The sequence below is a fragment of the Myotis nattereri genome (assembly GCF_964212035.1).
Source record: "Myotis nattereri genome assembly, chromosome: 17".
In the NCBI taxonomy this organism is placed as follows: Eukaryota; Metazoa; Chordata; class Mammalia; order Chiroptera; family Vespertilionidae; genus Myotis; species Myotis nattereri.
Window position 1 is genome coordinate 53,742,296 of NC_138092.1, and position 21,999 is coordinate 53,764,294.

Below are 21,999 nucleotides of genomic sequence, written 5' to 3' on the forward strand. Positions count from 1 at the left end.
TGAATTTGCTTTCAAATATTAGGAATTCTTGTTTATACAGCTCAAAATTTGTGTAGAAAGCCCGTAAGTGAGGACTGTACTGCTTATGTTTACAATTGAGGCCGCATTACTCTGGCGACTTTGTATGACTCTGTTAAAATCCTGACGGTTCCAGTACATATTTGTAAGAAAACTCTCTAGTTGTGGTAAAACTCTTAAAATACGCAATTAGAGTTTCCAGAAATGATTAAAAAGTTGGAAGAACCCCTTGAAATTAAAGTAAATTGATTCTTCCTAATTTCCTGCCGTTTGTAATCACAGACATTACCAGTGGAAAGCCGTGAAATGACCAACAAACTGATAATATTTACAACTCCGTGCACTTTAGGGAGCGTTTTCACTTGAATTTGCTTTCAAATATTAGGAATTCTTGTTTATACAGCTCAAAATTTGTGTAGAAAGCCTGTAAGTGAGGTCTAAACTGCGTATGTTTACAATTGAGGCCCCATTACTCTGGCGACTTTTGTATGACTCTGTTAAAATCCTGACGGTTCCAGTACATATTTGTAAGAAAACTCTCTAGTTGTGGTAAAACTCTTAAAACACGCAATTAGAGTTTCCAGAAATGATTAAAAACTTGGAAGAACCCCTTGAAATTAAAGTAAATAGATTCTTCCTACATTTCCTGCCGTTTGTAATCACAGACATTACCAGTGGAAAGCCGTGAAATGACCAGCAAACTGATAAGATTTACAACTCCGGGCACTTTAGGGAGCGTTTTCACTTGAATTTGCTTTCAAATATTAGGAATTCTTGTTTATACAGCTCAAAATTGGTGTAGAAAGCCTGTAAGTGAGGACTGTACTGCTTATGTTTACAATTGAGGCCGCATTACTCTGGCGACTTTTGTATGACTCTGTTAAAACCCTGACGGTTCCAGTACATATTTGTAAGAAAACTATCTAGTTGTGGTAAAACTCTTAAAATCCGCAATTAGAGTTTCCAGAAATGATGAAAAAAGTTGGAAGAACCCCTTGAAATTAAAGTAAATTGATTCTTCCTACATTTCCTGCCGTTTGTAATCACAGACATTACCAGTGGAAAGCCGTGAAATGACCAGCAAACTGATAATATTTACAACTCCGGGCACTTTAGGGAGCGTTTTCACTTGAATTTGCTTTCAAATATTAGGAATTCTTGTTTATACAGCTCAAAATTTGTGTAGAAAGCCTGTAAGTGAGGACTGTACTGCTTATGTTTACAATTGAGGCCGCATTACTCTGGCGACTTTTGTATGACTCTGTTAAAACCCTGACGGTTCCAGTACATATTTGTAAGAAAACTATCTAGTTGTGGTAAAACTCTTAAAATACGCAATTAGAGTTCCCAGAAATGATTAAAAACTTGGATGAACCCCTTGAAATTAAAGTAAATAGATTCTTCCTACATTTCCTGCCGTTTGTAATCACAGACATTACCAGTGGAAAGCCGTGAAATGACCAGCAAACTGATAATATTTACAACTCTGGGCACTTTAGGGAGCGTTTTCACTTGAATTTGCTTTCAAATATTAGGAATTCTTGTTTATACAGCTCAAAATTTGTGTAGAAAGCCTGTAAGTGAGGACTGTACTGCTTATGTTTACAATTGAGGCCGCATTACACTGGCGACTTTTGTATGACTCTGTTAAAATCCTGACAGTTCCAGTACATATTAGTAAGAAAACTCTCTAGTTGTGGTAAAACTCTTAAAATACGCAATTAGAGTTTCCAGAAATGATTAAAAAGTTGGAAGAACCCCTTGAAATTAAAGTAAATTGATTCTTCCTACATTTCCTGCCGTTTGTAATCACAGACATTACCAGTGGAAAGCCGTGAAATGACCAGCAAACTGATAATATTTACAACTCCGGGCACTTTAGGGAGCGTTTTCACTTGAATTTGCTTTCAAATATTAGGAATTCTTGTTTATACAGCTCAAAATTTGTGTAGAAAGCCTGTAAGTGAGGACTGTACTGCTTATGTTTACAATTGAGGCCGCATTACTCTGGCGACTTTTGTATGACTCTGTTAAAACCCTGACGGTTCCAGTACATATTTGTAAGAAAACTATCTAGTTGTGGTAAAACTCTTAAAATACGCAATTAGAGTTCCCAGAAATGATTAAAAACTTGGATGAACCCCTTGAAATTAAAGTAAATAGATTCTTCCTACATTTCCTGCCGTTTGTAATCACAGACATTACCAGTGGAAAGCCGTGAAATGACCAGCAAACTGATAATATTTACAACTCTGGGCACTTTAGGGAGCGTTTTCACTTGAATTTGCTTTCAAATATTAGGAATTCTTGTTTATACAGCTCAAAATTTGTGTAGAAAGCCTGTAAGTGAGGACTGTACTGCTTATGTTTACAATTGAGGCCGCATTACACTGGCGACTTTTGTATGACTCTGTTAAAATCCTGACAGTTCCAGTACATATTAGTAAGAAAACTCTCTAGTTGTGGTAAAACTCTTAAAATACGCAATTAGAGTTTCCAGAAATGATTAAAAAGTTGGAAGAACCCCTTGAAATTAAAGTAAATTGATTCTTCCTACATTTCCTGCCGTTTGTAATCACAGACATTACTAGTGGAAAGCCGTGAAATGACAAGCAAACTGATAATATTTACAACTCCGGGCCCTTTAGGGAGCGTTTTCACATGAATTTGCTTTCAAATATTAGGAATTCTTGTTTATACAGCTCAAAATTTGTGTAGAAAGCCTGTAAGTGAGGACTGTACTGCTTATGTTTACAATTGAGGCCGCATTACTCTGGCGACTTTTGTATGACTCTGTTAAAATCCTGACGGTTCCAGTACATATTTGTAAGAAAACTATCTAGTTGTGGTAAAACTCTTAAAATACGCAATTAGAGTTTCCAGAAATGATTAAAAACTTGGAAGAACCCCTTGAAATGAAAGTAAATTGATTCTTCCTACATTTCCTGCCGTTTGTAATCACAGACATTACCAGTGGAAAGCCGTGAAATGACCAGCAAACTGATAACATTTACAACTCCGGGCACTTTAGGGAGCGTTTTCACATGAATTTGCTTTCAAATATTAGGAAATCTTGTTTATACAGCTCAAAATTTGTGTAGAAAGCCTGTAAGTGAGGACTGTACTGCTTATGTTTACAATTGAGGCCGCATTACTCTGGCGACTTTTGTATGACTCTGTTAAAATCCTGACGGTTCCAGTACATATTAGTAAGAAAACTCTCTAGTTGTGGTAAAACTCTTAAAATACGCAATTAGAGTTTCCAGAAATGATTAAAAAGTTGGAAGAACCCCTTGAAATTAAAGTAAATTGATTCTTCCTACATTTCTTGCCGTTTGTAATCACAGACATTACCAGTGGAAAGCCGTGAAATGACCAGCAAACTGATAACATTTACAACTCCGGGCACTTTAGCGAGCGTTTTCACTTGAATTTGCTTTCAAATATTAGGAATTCTTGTTTATACAGCTCAAAATTTGTGTAGAAAGTCTGTAAGTGAGGACTGTACTGCTTATGTTTACAATTGAGGCCGCATTACTCTGGCGACTTTTGTATGACTCTGTTAAAATCCTGATGGTTCCAGTACATATTTGTAAGAAAACTCTCTAGTTGTGGTAAAACTCTTAAAATACGCAATTAGAGTTTCCAGAAATGATTAAAAACTTGGAAGAACCCCTTGAAATTAAAGTAAATAGATTCTTCCTACATTTCCTGCCGTTTGTAATCACAGACATTACCAGTGGAAAGCCGTGAAATGACCAGCAAACTGATAATATTTACAACTCTGGGCACTTTAGGGAGCGTTTTCACTTGAATTTGCTTTCAAATATTAGGAATTCTTGTTTATACAGCTCAAAATTTGTGTAGAAAGCCTGTAAGTGAGGACTGTACTGCTTATGTTTACAATTGAGGCCGCATTACTCTGGCGACTTTTGTATGACTCTGTTAAAATCCTGACGGTTCCAGTACATATTTGTAAGAAAACTCTCTAGTTGTGGTAAAACTCTTAAAATACGCAATTAGAGTTTCCAGAAATGATTAAAAACTTGGAAGAACCCCTTGAAATTAAAGTAAATAGATTCTTCCTACATTTCCTGCCGTTTGTAATCACAGACATTACCAGTGGAAAGCCGTGAAATGACCAGCAAACTGATAATATTTACAACTCCGGGCACTTTAGGGAGCGTTTTCACTTGAATTTGCTTTCAAATATTAGGAATTCTTGTTTATACAGCTCAAAATTGGTGTAGAAAGCCTGTAAGTGAGGACTGTACTGCTTATGTTTACAATTGAGGCCGCATTACTCTGGCGACTTTTGTATGACTCTGTTAAAACCCTGACGGTTCCAGTACATATTTGTAAGAAAACTATCTAGTTGTGGTAAAACTCTTAAAATACGCAATTAGAGTTCCCAGAAATGATTAAAAACTTGGATGAACCCCTTGAAATTAAAGTAAATAGATTCTTCCTACATTTCCTGCCGTTTGTAATCACAGACATTACCAGTGGAAAGCCGTGAAATGACCAGCAAACTGATAATATTTACAACTCTGGGCACTTTAGGGAGCGTTTTCACTTGAATTTGCTTTCAAATATTAGGAATTCTTGTTTATACAGCTCAAAATTTGTGTAGAAAGCCTGTAAGTGAGGACTGTACTGCTTATGTTTACAATTGAGGCCGCATTACTCTGGCGACTTTTGTATGACTCTGTTAAAATCCTGACGGTTCCAGTACATATTAGTAAGAAAACTCTCTAGTTGTGGTAAAACTCTTAAAATACGCAATTAGAGTTTCCAGAAATGATTAAAAAGTTGGAAGAACCCCTTGAAATTAAAGTAAATTGATTCTTCCTACATTTCCTGCCGTTTGTAATCACAGACATTACCAGTGGAAAGCCGTGAAATGACAAGCAAACTGATAATATTTACAACTCCGGGCACTTTAGGGAGCGTTTTCACTTGAATTTGCTTTCAAATATTAGGAATTCTTGTTTATACAGCTCAAAATTTGTGTAGAAAGCCTGTAAGTGAGGACTGTACTGCTTATGTTTACAATTGAGGCCGCATTACTCTGGCGACTTTTGTATGACTCTGTTAAAACCCTGACGGTTCCAGTACATATTTGTAAGAAAACTATCTAGTTGTGGTAAAACTCTTAAAATACGCAATTAGAGTTCCCAGAAATGATTAAAAACTTGGATGAACCCCTTGAAATTAAAGTAAATAGATTCTTCCTACATTTCCTGCCGTTTGTAATCACAGACATTACCAGTGGAAAGCCGTGAAATGACCAGCAAACTGATAATATTTACAACTCTGGGCACTTTAGGGAGCGTTTTCACTTGAATTTGCTTTCAAATATTAGGAATTCTTGTTTATACAGCTCAAAATTTGTGTAGAAAGCCTGTAAGTGAGGACTGTACTGCTTATGTTTACAATTGAGGCCGCATTACACTGGCGACTTTTGTATGACTCTGTTAAAATCCTGACAGTTCCAGTACATATTAGTAAGAAAACTCTCTAGTTGTGGTAAAACTCTTAAAATACGCAATTAGAGTTTCCAGAAATGATTAAAAAGTTGGAAGAACCCCTTGAAATTAAAGTAAATTGATTCTTCCTACATTTCCTGCCGTTTGTAATCACAGACATTACTAGTGGAAAGCCGTGAAATGACAAGCAAACTGATAATATTTACAACTCCGGGCCCTTTAGGGAGCGTTTTCACATGAATTTGCTTTCAAATATTAGGAATTCTTGTTTATACAGCTCAAAATTTGTGTAGAAAGCCTGTAAGTGAGGACTGTACTGCTTATGTTTACAATTGAGGCCGCATTACTCTGGCGACTTTTGTATGACTCTGTTAAAATCCTGACGGTTCCAGTACATATTTGTAAGAAAACTATCTAGTTGTGGTAAAACTCTTAAAATACGCAATTAGAGTTTCCAGAAATGATTAAAAACTTGGAAGAACCCCTTGAAATGAAAGTAAATTGATTCTTCCTACATTTCCTGCCGTTTGTAATCACAGACATTACCAGTGGAAAGCCGTGAAATGACCAGCAAACTGATAACATTTACAACTCCGGGCACTTTAGGGAGCGTTTTCACATGAATTTGCTTTCAAATATTAGGAAATCTTGTTTATACAGCTCAAAATTTGTGTAGAAAGCCTGTAAGTGAGGACTGTACTGCTTATGTTTACAATTGAGGCCGCATTACTCTGGCGACTTTTGTATGACTCTGTTAAAATCCTGACGGTTCCAGTACATATTAGTAAGAAAACTCTCTAGTTGTGGTAAAACTCTTAAAATACGCAATTAGAGTTTCCAGAAATGATTAAAAAGTTGGAAGAACCCCTTGAAATTAAAGTAAATTGATTCTTCCTACATTTCTTGCCGTTTGTAATCACAGACATTACCAGTGGAAAGCCGTGAAATGACCAGCAAACTGATAACATTTACAACTCCGGGCACTTTAGCGAGCGTTTTCACTTGAATTTGCTTTCAAATATTAGGAATTCTTGTTTATACAGCTCAAAATTTGTGTAGAAAGTCTGTAAGTGAGGACTGTACTGCTTATGTTTACAATTGAGGCCGCATTACTCTGGCGACTTTTGTATGACTCTGTTAAAATCCTGATGGTTCCAGTACATATTTGTAAGAAAACTCTCTAGTTGTGGTAAAACTCTTAAAATACGCAATTAGAGTTTCCAGAAATGATTAAAAACTTGGAAGAACCCCTTGAAATTAAAGTAAATAGATTCTTCCTACATTTCCTGCCGTTTGTAATCACAGACATTACCAGTGGAAAGCCGTGAAATGACCAGCAAACTGATAATATTTACAACTCTGGGCACTTTAGGGAGCGTTTTCACTTGAATTTGCTTTCAAATATTAGGAATTCTTGTTTATACAGCTCAAAATTTGTGTAGAAAGCCTGTAAGTGAGGACTGTACTGCTTATGTTTACAATTGAGGCCGCATTACTCTGGCGACTTTTGTATGACTCTGTTAAAATCCTGACGGTTCCAGTACATATTTGTAAGAAAACTCTCTAGTTGTGGTAAAACTCTTAAAATACGCAATTAGAGTTTCCAGAAATGATTAAAAACTTGGAAGAACCCCTTGAAATTAAAGTAAATAGATTCTTCCTACATTTCCTGCCGTTTGTAATCACAGACATTACCAGTGGAAAGCCGTGAAATGACCAGCAAACTGATAATATTTACAACTCCGGGCACTTTAGGGAGCGTTTTCACTTGAATTTGCTTTCAAATATTAGGAATTCTTGTTTATACAGCTCAAAATTGGTGTAGAAAGCCTGTAAGTGAGGACTGTACTGCTTATGTTTACAATTGAGGCCGCATTACTCTGGCGACTTTTGTATGACTCTGTTAAAACCCTGACGGTTCCAGTACATATTTGTAAGAAAACTATCTAGTTGTGGTAAAACTCTTAAAATACGCAATTAGAGTTCCCAGAAATGATTAAAAACTTGGATGAACCCCTTGAAATTAAAGTAAATAGATTCTTCCTACATTTCCTGCCGTTTGTAATCACAGACATTACCAGTGGAAAGCCGTGAAATGACCAGCAAACTGATAATATTTACAACTCTGGGCACTTTAGGGAGCGTTTTCACTTGAATTTGCTTTCAAATATTAGGAATTCTTGTTTATACAGCTCAAAATTTGTGTAGAAAGCCTGTAAGTGAGGACTGTACTGCTTATGTTTACAATTGAGGCCGCATTACTCTGGCGACTTTTGTATGACTCTGTTAAAATCCTGACGGTTCCAGTACATATTAGTAAGAAAACTCTCTAGTTGTGGTAAAACTCTTAAAATACGCAATTAGAGTTTCCAGAAATGATTAAAAAGTTGGAAGAACCCCTTGAAATTAAAGTAAATTGATTCTTCCTACATTTCCTGCCGTTTGTAATCACAGACATTACCAGTGGAAAGCCGTGAAATGACAAGCAAACTGATAATATTTACAACTCCGGGCCCTTTAGGGAGCGTTTTCACATGAATTTGCTTTCAAATATTAGGAATTCTTGTTTATACAGCTCAAAATTTGTGTAGAAAGCCTGTAAGTGAGGACTGTACTGCTTATGTTTACAATTGAGGCCGCATTACTCTGGCGACTTTTGTAAGACTCTGTTAAAATCCTGACGGTTCCAGTACATATTAGTAAGAAAACTCTCTAGTTGTGGTAAAACTCTTAAAATACGCAATTAGAGTTTCCAGAAATGATGAAAAAAGTTGGAAGAACCCCTTGAAATTAAAGTAAATTGATTCTTCCTACATTTCCTGCCGTTTGTAATCACAGACATTACCAGTGGAAAGCCGTGAAATGACCAGCAAACTGATAATATTTACAACTCCGGGCACTTTAGGGAGCGTTTTCACTTGAATTTGCTTTCAAATATTAGGAATTCTTGTTTATACAGCTCAAAATTTGTGTAGAAAGCCCGTAAGTGAGGACTGTACTGCTTATGTTTACAATTGAGGCCGCATTACTCTGGCGACTTTGTATGACTCTGTTAAAATCCTGACGGTTCCAGTACATATTTGTAAGAAAACTCTCTAGTTGTGGTAAAACTCTTAAAATACGCAATTAGAGTTTCCAGAAATGATTAAAAAGTTGGAAGAACCCCTTGAAATTAAAGTAAATTGATTCTTCCTAATTTCCTGCCGTTTGTAATCACAGACATTACCAGTGGAAAGCCGTGAAATGACCAACAAACTGATAATATTTACAACTCCGTGCACTTTAGGGAGCGTTTTCACTTGAATTTGCTTTCAAATATTAGGAATTCTTGTTTATACAGCTCAAAATTTGTGTAGAAAGCCTGTAAGTGAGGTCTAAACTGCGTATGTTTACAATTGAGGCCCCATTACTCTGGCGACTTTTGTATGACTCTGTTAAAATCCTGACGGTTCCAGTACATATTTGTAAGAAAACTCTCTAGTTGTGGTAAAACTCTTAAAACACGCAATTAGAGTTTCCAGAAATGATTAAAAACTTGGAAGAACCCCTTGAAATTAAAGTAAATAGATTCTTCCTACATTTCCTGCCGTTTGTAATCACAGACATTACCAGTGGAAAGCCGTGAAATGACCAGCAAACTGATAAGATTTACAACTCCGGGCACTTTAGGGAGCGTTTTCACTTGAATTTGCTTTCAAATATTAGGAATTCTTGTTTATACAGCTCAAAATTGGTGTAGAAAGCCTGTAAGTGAGGACTGTACTGCTTATGTTTACAATTGAGGCCGCATTACTCTGGCGACTTTTGTATGACTCTGTTAAAACCCTGACGGTTCCAGTACATATTTGTAAGAAAACTATCTAGTTGTGGTAAAACTCTTAAAATACGCAATTAGAGTTCCCAGAAATGACTAAAAACTTGGATGAACCCCTTGAAATTAAAGTAAATAGATTCTTCCTACATTTCCTGCCGTTTGTAATCACAGACATTACCAGTGGAAAGCCGTGAAATGACCAGCAAACTGATAACATTTACAACTCCGGGCACTTTAGCGAGCGTTTTCACTTGAATTTGCTTTCAAATATTAGGAATTCTTGTTTATACAGCTCAAAATTTGTGTAGAAAGCCTGTAAGTGAGGACTGTACTGCTTATGTTTACAATTGAGGCCGCATTACTCTGGCGACTTTTGTATGACTCTGTTAAAACCCTGACGGTTCCAGTACATATTTGTAAGAAAACTCTCTAGTTGTGGTAAAACTCTTAAAATACGCAATTAGAGTTCCCAGAAATGATTAAAAACTTGGAAGAACCCCTTGAAATTAAAGTAAATAGATTCTTCCTACATTTCCTGCCGTTTGTAATCACAGACATTACCAGTGGAAAGCCGTGAAATGACCAGCAAACTGATAATATTTACAACTCCGGGCACTTTAGCGAGCGTTTTCACTTGAATTTGCTTTCAAATATTAGGAATTCTTGTTTATACAGCTCAAAATTTGTGTAGAAAGCCTGTAAGTGAGGACTGTACTGCTTATGTTTACAATTGAGGCCGCATTACTCTGGCGACTTTTGTATGACTCTGTTAAAACCCTGACGGTTCCAGTACATATTTGCAAGAAAACTCTCTAGTTGTGGTAAAACTCTTAAAATACGCAATTAGAGTTCCCAGAAATGATTAAAAACTTGGATGAACCCCTTGAAATTAAAGTAAATAGATTCTTCCTACATTTCCTGCCGTTTGTAATCACAGACATTACCCGTGGAAAGCTGTGAAATGACCAGCAAACTGATAACATTTACAACTCCGGGCACTTTAGCGAGCGTTTTCACTTGAATTTGCTTTCAAATATTCGGAATTCTTGTTTATACAGCTCAAAATTTGTGTAGAAAGCCTGTAAGTGAGGACTGTACTGCTTATGTTTACAATTGAGGCCGCATTACTCTGGCGACTTTTGTATGACTCTGTTAAAATCCTGACGGTTCCAGTACATATTTGTAAGAAAACTCTCTAGTTGTGGTAAAACTCTTAAAATACGCAATTAGAGTTTCCAGAAATGATTAAAAACTTGGAAGAACCCCTTGAAATTAAAGTAAATAGATTCTTCCTACATTTCCTGCCGTTTGTAATCACAGACATTACCAGTGGAAAGCCGTGAAATGACCAGCAAACTGATAATATTTACAACTCCGGGCACTTTAGGGAGCGTTTTCACTTGAATTTGCTTTCAAATATTAAGAATTCTTGTTTATACAGCTCAAAATTTGTGTAGAAAGCCTGTAAGTGAGGTCTAAACTGCGTATGTTTACAATTGAGGCCCCATTACTCTGGCGACTTTTGTATGACTCTGTTAAAATCCTGAAGGTTCCAGTACATATTTGTAAGAAAACTCTCTAGTTGTGGTAAAACTCTTAAAACACGCAATTAGAGTTTCCAGAAATGATTAAAAACTTGGAAGAACCCCTTGAAATTAAAGTAAATTGATTCTTCCTACATTTCCTGCCGTTTGTAATCACAGACATTACCAGTGGAAAGCCGTGAAATGACCAGCAAACTGATAAGATTTACAACTCCGGGCACTTTAGCGAGCGTTTTCACTTGAATTTGCTTTCAAATATTAGGAAATCTTGTTTATACAGCTCAAAATTTGTGTAGAAAGCCTGTAAGTGAGGACTGTACTGCTTATGTTTACAATTGAGGCCGCATTACTCTGGCGACTTTTGTATGACTCTGTTAAAATCCTGACGGTTCCAGTACATATTAGTAAGAAAACTCTCTAGTTGTGGTAAAACTCTTAAAATACGCAATTAGAGTTTCCAGAAATGATTAAAAAGTTGGAAGAACCCCTTGAAATTAAAGTAAATTGATTCTTCCTACATTTCCTGCCGTTTGTAATCACAGACATTACCAGTGGAAAGCCGTGAAATGACCAGCAAACTGATAATATTTACAACTCTGGGCACTTTAGGGAGCGTTTTCACTTGAATTTGCTTTCAAATATTAGGAATTCTTGTTTATACAGCTCAAAATTTGTGTAGAAAGCCTGTAAGTGAGGACTGTACTGCTTATGTTTACAATTGAGGCCGCATTACTCTGGCGACTTTTGTATGACTCTGTTAAAATCCTGACGGTTCCAGTACATATTAGTAAGAAAACTCTCTAGTTGTGGTAAAACTCTTAAAATACGCAATTAGAGTTTCCAGAAATGATGAAAAAAGTTGGAAGAACCCCTTGAAATTAAAGTAAATTGATTCTTCCTACATTTCCTGCCGTTTGTAATCACAGACATTACCAGTGGAAAGCCGTGAAATGACCAGCAAACTGATAATATTTACAACTCCGGGCACTTTAGGGAGCGTTTTCACTTGAATTTGCTTTCAAATATTAGGAATTCTTGTTTATACAGCTCAAAATTTGTGTAGAAAGCCTGTAAGTGAGGACTGTACTGCTTATGTTTACAATTGAGGCCGCATTACTCTGGCGACTTTTGTATGACTCTGTTAAAACCCTGACGGTTCCAGTACATATTTGTAAGAAAACTATCTAGTTGTGGTAAAACTCTTAAAATACGCAATTAGAGTTCCCAGAAATGATTAAAAACTTGGATGAACCCCTTGAAATTAAAGTAAATCGATTCTTCCTACATTTCCTGCCGTTTGTAATCACAGACATTACCAGTGGAAAGCCGTGAAATGACCAGCAAACTGATAATATTTACAACTCTGGGCACTTTAGGGAGCGTTTTCACTTGAATTTGCTTTCAAATATTAGGAAATCTTGTTTATACAGCTCAAAATTTGTGTAGAAAGCCTGTAAGTGAGGACTGTACTGCTTATGTTTACAATTGAGGCCGCATTACTCTGGCGACTTTTGTATGACTCTGTTAAAATCCTGACAGTTCCAGTACATATTAGTAAGAAAACTCTCTAGTTGTGGTAAAACTCTTAAAATACGCAATTAGAGTTTCCAGAAATGATTAAAAAGTTGGAAGAACCCCTTGAAATTAAAGTAAATTGATTCTTCCTACATTTCCTGCCATTTGTAATCACAGACATTACTAGTGGAAAGCCGTGAAATGACAAGCAAACTGATAATATTTACAACTCCGGGCCCTTTAGGGAGCGTTTTCACATGAATTTGCTTTCAAATATTAGGAATTCTTGTTTATACAGCTCAAAATTTGTGTAGAAAGCCTGTAAGTGAGGACTGTACTGCTTATGTTTACAATTGAGGCCGCATTACTCTGGCGACTTTTGTATGACTCTGTTAAAATCCTGACGGTTCCAGTACATATTTGTAAGAAAACTATCTAGTTGTGGTAAAACTCTTAAAATACGCAATTAGAGTTTCCAGAAATGATTAAAAACTTGGAAGAACCCCTTGAAATTAAAGTAAATTGATTCTTCCTACATTTCCTGCCGTTTGTAATCACAGACATTACCAGTGGAAAGCCGTGAAATGACCAGCAAACTGATAACATTTACAACTCCGGGCACTTTAGGGAGCGTTTTCACATGAATTTGCTTTCAAATATTAGGAAATCTTGTTTATACAGCTCAAAATTTGTGTAGAAAGCCTGTAAGTGAGGACTGTACTGCTTATGTTTACAATTGAGGCCGCATTACTTTGGCGACTTTTGTATGACTCTGTTAAAATCCTGACGGTTCCAGTACATATTAGTAAGAAAACTCTCTAGTTGTGGTAAAACTCTTAAAATACGCAATTAGAGTTTCCAGAAATGATTAAAAAGTTGGAAGAACCCCTTGAAATTAAAGTAAATTGATTCTTCCTACATTTCTTGCCGTTTGTAATCACAGACATTACCAGTGGAAAGCCGTGAAATGACCAGCAAACTGATAAGATTTACAACTCCGGGCACTTTAGCGAGCGTTTTCACTTGAATTTGCTTTCAAATATTAGGAATTCTTGTTTATACAGCTCAAAATTTGTGTAGAAAGTCTGTAAGTGAGGACTGTACTGCTTATGTTTACAATTGAGGCCGCATTACTCTGGCGACTTTTGTATGACTCTGTTAAAATCCTGATGGTTCCAGTACATATTTGTAAGAAAACTCTCTAGTTGTGGTAAAACTCTTAAAATACGCAATTAGAGTTTCCAGAAATGATTAAAAACTTGGAAGAACCCCTTGAAATTAAAGTAAATAGATTCTTCCTACATTTCCTGCCGTTTGTAATCACAGACATTACCAGTGGAAAGCCGTGAAATGACCAGCAAACTGATAATATTTACAACTCCGGGCACTTTAGGGAGCGTTTTCACTTGAATTTGCTTTCAAATATTAGGAATTCTTGTTTATACAGCTCAAAATTTGTGTAGAAAGCCTGTAAGTGAGGACTGTACTGCTTATGTTTACAATTGAGGCCGCATTACTCTGGCGACTTTTGTATGACTCTGTTAAAATCCTGACGGTTCCAGTACATATTAGTAAGAAAACTCTCTAGTTGTGGTAAAACTCTTAAAATACGCAATTAGAGTTTCCAGAAATGATGAAAAAAGTTGGAAGAACCCCTTGAAATTAAAGTAAATTGATTCTTCCTACATTTCCTGCCGTTTGTATTCACAGACATTACCAGTGGAAAGCCGTGAAATGACCAGCAAACTGATAATATTTACAACTCCGGGCACTTTAGGGAGCGTTTTCACTTGAATTTGCTTTCAAATATTAGGAATTCTTGTTTATACAGCTCAAGATTTGTGTAGAAAGCCTGTAAGTGAGGACTGTACTGCTTATGTTTACAATTGAGGCCGCATTACTCTGGCGACTTTTGTATGACTCTGTTAAAACCCTGACGGTTCCAGTACATATTTGTAAGAAAACTCTCTAGTTGTGGTAAAACTCTTAAAATACGCAATTAGAGTTCCCAGAAATGATTAAAAACTTGGATGAACCCCTTGAAATTAAAGTAAATAGATTCTTCCTACATTTCCTGCCGTTTGTAATCACAGACATTACCAGTGGAAAGCCGTGAAATGACCAGCAAACTGATAATATTTACAACTCTGGGCACTTTAGGGAGCGTTTTCACTTGAATTTGCTTTCAAATATTAGGAATTCTTGTTTATACAGCTCAAAATTTGTGTAGAAAGTCTGTAAGTGAGGACTGTACTGCTTATGTTTACAATTGAGGCCGCATTACTCTGGCGACTTTTGTATGACTCTGTTAAAATCCTGATGGTTCCAGTACATATTTGTAAGAAAACTCTCTAGTTGTGGTAAAACTCTTAAAATACGCAATTAGAGTTTCCAGAAATGATTAAAAACTTGGAAGAACCCCTTGAAATTAAAGTAAATAGATTCTTCCTACATTTCCTGCCGTTTGTAATCACAGACATTACCAGTGGAAAGCCGTGAAATGACCAGCAAACTGATAATATTTACAACTCCGGGCACTTTAGGGAGCGTTTTCACTTGAATTTGCTTTCAAATATTAGGAATTCTTGTTTATACAGCTCAAAATTTGTGTAGAAAGCCTGTAAGTGAGGACTGTACTGCTTATGTTTACAATTGAGGCCGCATTACTCTGGCGACTTTTGTATGACTCTGTTAAAATCCTGACGGTTCCAGTACATATTAGTAAGAAAACTCTCTAGTTGTGGTAAAACTCTTAAAATACGCAATTAGAGTTTCCAGAAATGATGAAAAAAGTTGGAAGAACCCCTTGAAATTAAAGTAAATTGATTCTTCCTACATTTCCTGCCGTTTGTAATCACAGACATTACCAGTGGAAAGCCGTGAAATGACCAGCAAACTGATAATATTTACAACTCCGGGCACTTTAGGGAGCGTTTTCACTTGAATTTGCTTTCAAATATTAGGAATTCTTGTTTATACAGCTCAAGATTTGTGTAGAAAGCCTGTAAGTGAGGACTGTACTGCTTATGTTTACAATTGAGGCCGCATTACTCTGGCGACTTTTGTATGACTCTGTTAAAACCCTGACGGTTCCAGTACATATTTGTAAGAAAACTATCTAGTTGTGGTAAAACTCTTAAAATACGCAATTAGAGTTCCCAGAAATGATTAAAAACTTGGATGAACCCCTTGAAATTAAAGTAAATAGATTCTTCCTACATTTCCTGCCGTTTGTAATCACAGACATTACCAGTGGAAAGCCGTGAAATGACCAGCAAACTGATAATATTTACAACTCTGGGCACTTTAGGGAGCGTTTTCACTTGAATTTGCTTTCAAGTATTAGGAATTCTTGTTTATACAGCTCAAAATTTGTGTAGAAAGCCTGTAAGTGAGGACTGTACTGCTTATGTTTACAATTGAGGCCGCATTACACTGGCGACTTTTGTATGACTCTGTTAAAATCCTGACAGTTCCAGTACATATTAGTAAGAAAACTCTCTAGTTGTGGTAAAACTCTTAAAATACGCAATTAGAGTTTCCAGAAATGATTAAAAAGTTGGAAGAACCCCTTGAAATGAAAGTAAATTGATTCTTCCTACATTTCCTGCCGTTTGTAATCACAGACATTACCAGTGGAAAGCCGTGAAATGACCAGCAAACTGATAACATTTACAACTCCGGGCACTTTAGGGAGCGTTTTCACATGAATTTGCTTTCAAATATTAGGAAATCTTGTTTATACAGCTCAAAATTTGTGTAGAAAGCCTGTAAGTGAGGACTGTACTGCTTATGTTTACAATTGAGGCCGCATTACTCTGGCGACTTTTGTATGACTCTGTTAAAATCCTGACGGTTCCAGTACATATTAGTAAGAAAACTCTCTAGTTGTGGTAAAACTCTTAAAATACGCAATTAGAGTTTCCAGAAATGATTAAAAAGTTGGAAGAACCCCTTGAAATTAAAGTAAATTGATTCTTCCTACATTTCTTGCCGTTTGTAATCACAGACATTACCAGTGGAAAGCCGTGAAATGACCAGCAAACTGATAACATTTACAACTCCGGGCACTTTAGCGAGCGTTTTCACTTGAATTTGCTTTCAAATATTAGGAATTCTTGTTTATACAGCTCAAAATTTGTGTAGAAAGTCTGTAAGTGAGGACTGTACTGCTTATGTTTACAATTGAGGCCGCATTACTCTGGCGACTTTTGTATGACTCTGTTAAAATCCTGACGGTTCCAGTACATATTAGTAAGAAAACTCTCTAGTTGTGGTAAAACTCTTAAAATACGCAATTAGAGTTTCCAGAAATGATTAAAAAGTTGGAAGAACCCCTTGAAATTAAAGTAAATTGATTCTTCCTACATTTCCTGCCGTTTGTAATCACAGACATTACCAGTGGAAAGCCGTGAAATGACCAGCAAACTGATAATATTTACAACTCCGGGCCCTTTAGGGAGCGTTTTCACATGAATTTGCTTTCAAATAGTAGGAATTCTTGTTTATACAGCTCAAAATTTGTGTAGAAAGCCTGTAAGTGAGGACTGTACTGCTTATGTTTACAATTGAGGCCGCATTACTCTGGCGACTTTTGTATGACTCTGTTAAAATCCTGACGGTTCCAGTACATATTTGTAAGAAAACTATCTAGTTGTGGTAAAACTCTTAAAATACGCAATTAGAGTTTCCAGAAATGATTAAAAACTTGGAAGAACCCCTTGAAATGAAAGTAAATTGATTCTTCCTACATTTCCTGCCGTTTGTAATCACAGACATTACCAGTGGAAAGCCGTGAAATGACCAGCAAACTGATAACATTTACAACTCCGGGCACTTTAGGGAGCGTTTTCACATGAATTTGCTTTCAAATATTAGGAAATCTTGTTTATACAGCTCAAAATTTGTGTAGAAAGCCTGTAAGTGAGGACTGTACTGCTTATGTTTACAATTGAGGCCGCATTACTCTGGCGACTTTTGTATGACTCTGTTAAAATCCTGACGGTTCCAGTACATATTAGTAAGAAAACTCTCTAGTTGTGGTAAAACTCTTAAAATACGCAATTAGAGTTTCCAGAAATGATTAAAAAGTTGGAAGAACCCCTTGAAATTAAAGTAAATTGATTCTTCCTACATTTCTTGCCGTTTGTAATCACAGACATTACCAGTGGAAAGCCGTGAAATGACCAGCAAACTGATAACATTTACAACTCCGGGCACTTTAGCGAGCGTTTTCACTTGAATTTGCTTTCAAATATTAGGAATTCTTGTTTATACAGCTCAAAATTTGTGTAGAAAGTCTGTAAGTGAGGACTGTACTGCTTATGTTTACAATTGAGGCCGCATTACTCTGGCGACTTTTGTATGACTCTGTTAAAATCCTGACGGTTCCAGTACATATTAGTAAGAAAACTCTCTAGTTGTGGTAAAACTCTTAAAATACGCAATTAGAGTTTCCAGAAATGATTAAAAAGTTGGAAGAACCCCTTGAAATTAAAGTAAATTGATTCTTCCTACATTTCCTGCCGTTTGTAATCACAGACATTACCAGTGGAAAGCCGTGAAATGACCAGCAAACTGATAATATTTACAACTCTGGGCACTTTAGGGAGCGTTTTCACTTGAATTTGCTTTCAAATATTAGGAATTCTTGTTTATACAGCTCAAAATTTGTGTAGAAAGCCTGTAAGTGAGGACTGTACTGCTTATGTTTACAATTGAGGCCGCATTACTCTGGCGACTTTTGTATGACTCTGTTAAAATCCTGACGGTTCCAGTACATATTAGTAAGAAAACTCTCTAGTTGTGGTAAAACTCTTAAAATACGCAATTAGAGTTTCCAGAAATGATGAAAAAAGTTGGAAGAACCCCTTGAAATTAAAGTAAATTGATTCTTCCTACATTTCCTGCCGTTTGTAATCACAGACATTACCAGTGGAAAGCCGTGAAATGACCAGCAAACTGATAATATTTACAACTCCGGGCACTTTAGGGAGCGTTTTCACTTGAATTTGCTTTCAAATATTAGGAATTCTTGTTTATACAGCTCAAAATTTGTGTAGAAAGCCTGTAAGTGAGGACTGTACTGCTTATGTTTACAATTGAGGCCGCATTACTCTGGCGACTTTTGTATGACTCTGTTAAAACCCTGACGGTTCCAGTACATATTTGTAAGAAAACTATCTAGTTGTGGTAAAACTCTTAAAATACGCAATTAGAGTTCCCAGAAATGATTAAAAACTTGGATGAACCCCTTGAAATTAAAGTAAATCGATTCTTCCTACATTTCCTGCCGTTTGTAATCACAGACATTACCAGTGGAAAGCCGTGAAATGACCAGCAAACTGATAATATTTACAACTCTGGGCACTTTAGGGAGCGTTTTCACTTGAATTTGCTTTCAAATATTAGGAAATCTTGTTTATACAGCTCAAAATTTGTGTAGAAAGCCTGTAAGTGAGGACTGTACTGCTTATGTTTACAATTGAGGCCGCATTACTCTGGCGACTTTTGTATGACTCTGTTAAAATCCTGACAGTTCCAGTACATATTAGTAAGAAAACTCTCTAGTTGTGGTAAAACTCTTAAAATACGCAATTAGAGTTTCCAGAAATGATTAAAAAGTTGGAAGAACCCCTTGAAATTAAAGTAAATTGATTCTTCCTACATTTCCTGCCGTTTGTAATCACAGACATTACTAGTGGAAAGCCGTGAAATGACAAGCAAACTGATAATATTTACAACTCCGGGCCCTTTAGGGAGCGTTTTCACATGAATTTGCTTTCAAATATTAGGAATTCTTGTTTATACAGCTCAAAATTTGTGTAGAAAGCCTGTAAGTGAGGACTGTACTGCTTATGTTTACAATTGAGGCCGCATTACTCTGGCGACTTTTGTATGACTCTGTTAAAATCCTGACGGTTCCAGTACATATTTGTAAGAAAACTATCTAGTTGTGGTAAAACTCTTAAAATACGCAATTAGAGTTTCCAGAAATGATTAAAAACTTGGAAGAACCCCTTGAAATGAAAGTAAATTGATTCTTCCTACATTTCCTGCCGTTTGTAATCACAGACATTACCAGTGGAAAGCCGTGAAATGACCAGCAAACTGATAACATTTACAACTCCGGGCACTTTAGGGAGCGTTTTCACATGAATTTGCTTTCAAATATTAGGAAATCTTGTTTATACAGCTCAAAATTTGTGTAGAAAGCCTGTAAGTGAGGACTGTACTGCTTATGTTTACAATTGAGGCCGCATTACTCTGGCGACTTTTGTATGACTCTGTTAAAATCCTGACGGTTCCAGTACATATTAGTAAGAAAACTCTCTAGTTGTGGTAAAACTCTTAAAATACGCAATTAGAGTTTCCAGAAATGATTAAAAAGTTGGAAGAACCCCTTGAAATTAAAGTAAATTGATTCTTCCTACATTTCTTGCCGTTTGTAATCACAGACATTACCAGTGGAAAGCCGTGAAATGACCAGCAAACTGATAACATTTACAACTCCGGGCACTTTGGCGAGCGTTTTCACTTGAATTTGCTTTCAAATATTAGGAATTCTTGTTTATACAGCTCAAAATTTGTGTAGAAAGTCTGTAAGTGAGGACTGTACTGCTTATGTTTACAATTGAGGCCGCATTACTCTGGCGACTTTTGTATGACTCTGTTAAAATCCTGATGGTTCCAGTACATATTTGTAAGAAAACTCTCTAGTTGTGGTAAAACTCTTAAAATACGCAATTAGAGTTTCCAGAAATGATTAAAAACTTGGAAGAACCCCTTGAAATTAAAGTAAATAGATTCTTCCTACATTTCCTGCCGTTTGTAATCACAGACATTACCAGTGGAAAGCCGTGAAATGACAAGCAAACTGATAATATTTACAACTCCGGGCACTTTAGGGAGCGTTTTCACTTGAATTTGCTTTCAAATATTAGGAATTCTTGTTTATACAGCTCAAAATTTGTGTAGAAAGCCTGTAAGTGAGGACTGTACTGCTTATGTTTACAATTGAGGCCGCATTACTCTGGCGACTTTTGTATGACTCTGTTAAAATCCTGACGGTTCCAGTACATATTAGTAAGAAAACTCTCTAGTTGTGGTAAAACTCTTAAAATACGCAATTAGAGTTTCCAGAAATGATGAAAAAAGTTGGAAGAACCCCTTGAAATTAAAGTAAATTGATTCTTCCTACATTTCCTGCCGTTTGTAATCACAGACATTACCAGTGGAAAGCCGTGAAATGACCAGCAAACTGATAATATTTACAACTCCGGGCACTTTAGGGAGCGTTTTCACTTGAATTTGCTTTCAAATATTAGGAATTCTTGTTTATACAGCTCAAAATTTGTGTAGAAAGCCTGTAAGTGAGGACTGTACTGCTTATGTTTACAATTGAGGCCGCATTACTCTGGCGACTTTTGTATGACTCTGTTAAAACCCTGACGGTTCCAGTACATATTTGTAAGAAAACTCTCTAGTTGTGGTAAAACTCTTAAAATACGCAATTAGAGTTTCCAGAAATGATTAAAAACTTGGAAGAACCCCTTGAAATTAAAGTAAATAGATTCTTCCTACATTTCCTGCCGTTTGTAATCACAGACATTACCAGCGGAAAGCCGTGAAATGACCAGCAAACTGATAATATTTACAACTCTGGGCACTTTAGGGAGCGTTTTCACTTGAATTTGCTTTCAAATATTAGGAATTCTTGTTTATACAGCTCAAAATTTGTGTAGAAAGCCTGTAAGTGAGGACTGTACTGCTTATGTTTACAATTGAGGCCGCATTACTCTGGCGACTTTTGTATGACTCTGTTAAAATCCTGACGGTTCCAGTACATATTAGTAAGAAAACTCTCTAGTTGTGGTAAAACTCTTAAAATACGCAATTAGAGTTTCCAGAAATGATGAAAAAAGTTGGAAGAACCCCTTGAAATTAAAGTAAATTGATTCTTCCTACATTTCCTGCCGTTTGTAATCACAGACATTACCAGTGGAAAGCCGTGAAATGACCAGCAAACTGATAATATTTACAACTCCGGGCACTTTAGGGAGCGTTTTCACTTGAATTTGCTTTCAAATATTAGGAATTCTTGTTTATACAGCTCAAAATTGGTGTAGAAAGCCTGTAAGTGAGGACTGTACTGCTTATGTTTACAATTGAGGCCGCATTACTCTGGCGACTTTTGTATGACTCTGTTAAAACCCTGACGGTTCCAGTACATATTTGTAAGAAAACTATCTTGTTGTGGTAAAACTCTTAAAATACGCAATTAGAGTTCCCAGAAATGATTAAAAACTTGGATGAACCCCTTGAAATTAAAGTAAATAGATTCTTCCTACATTTCCTGCCGTTTGTAATCACAGACATTACCAGTGGAAAGCCGTGAAATGACCAGCAAACTGATAATATTTACAACTCTGGGCACTTTAGGGAGCGTTTTCACTTGAATTTGCTTTCAAATATTAGGAATTCTTGTTTATACAGCTCAAAATTTGTGTAGAAAGCCTGTAAGTGAGGACTGTACTGCTTATGTTTACAATTGAGGCCGCATTACTCTGGCGACTTTTGTATGACTCTGTTAAAATCCTGACGGTTCCAGTACATATTA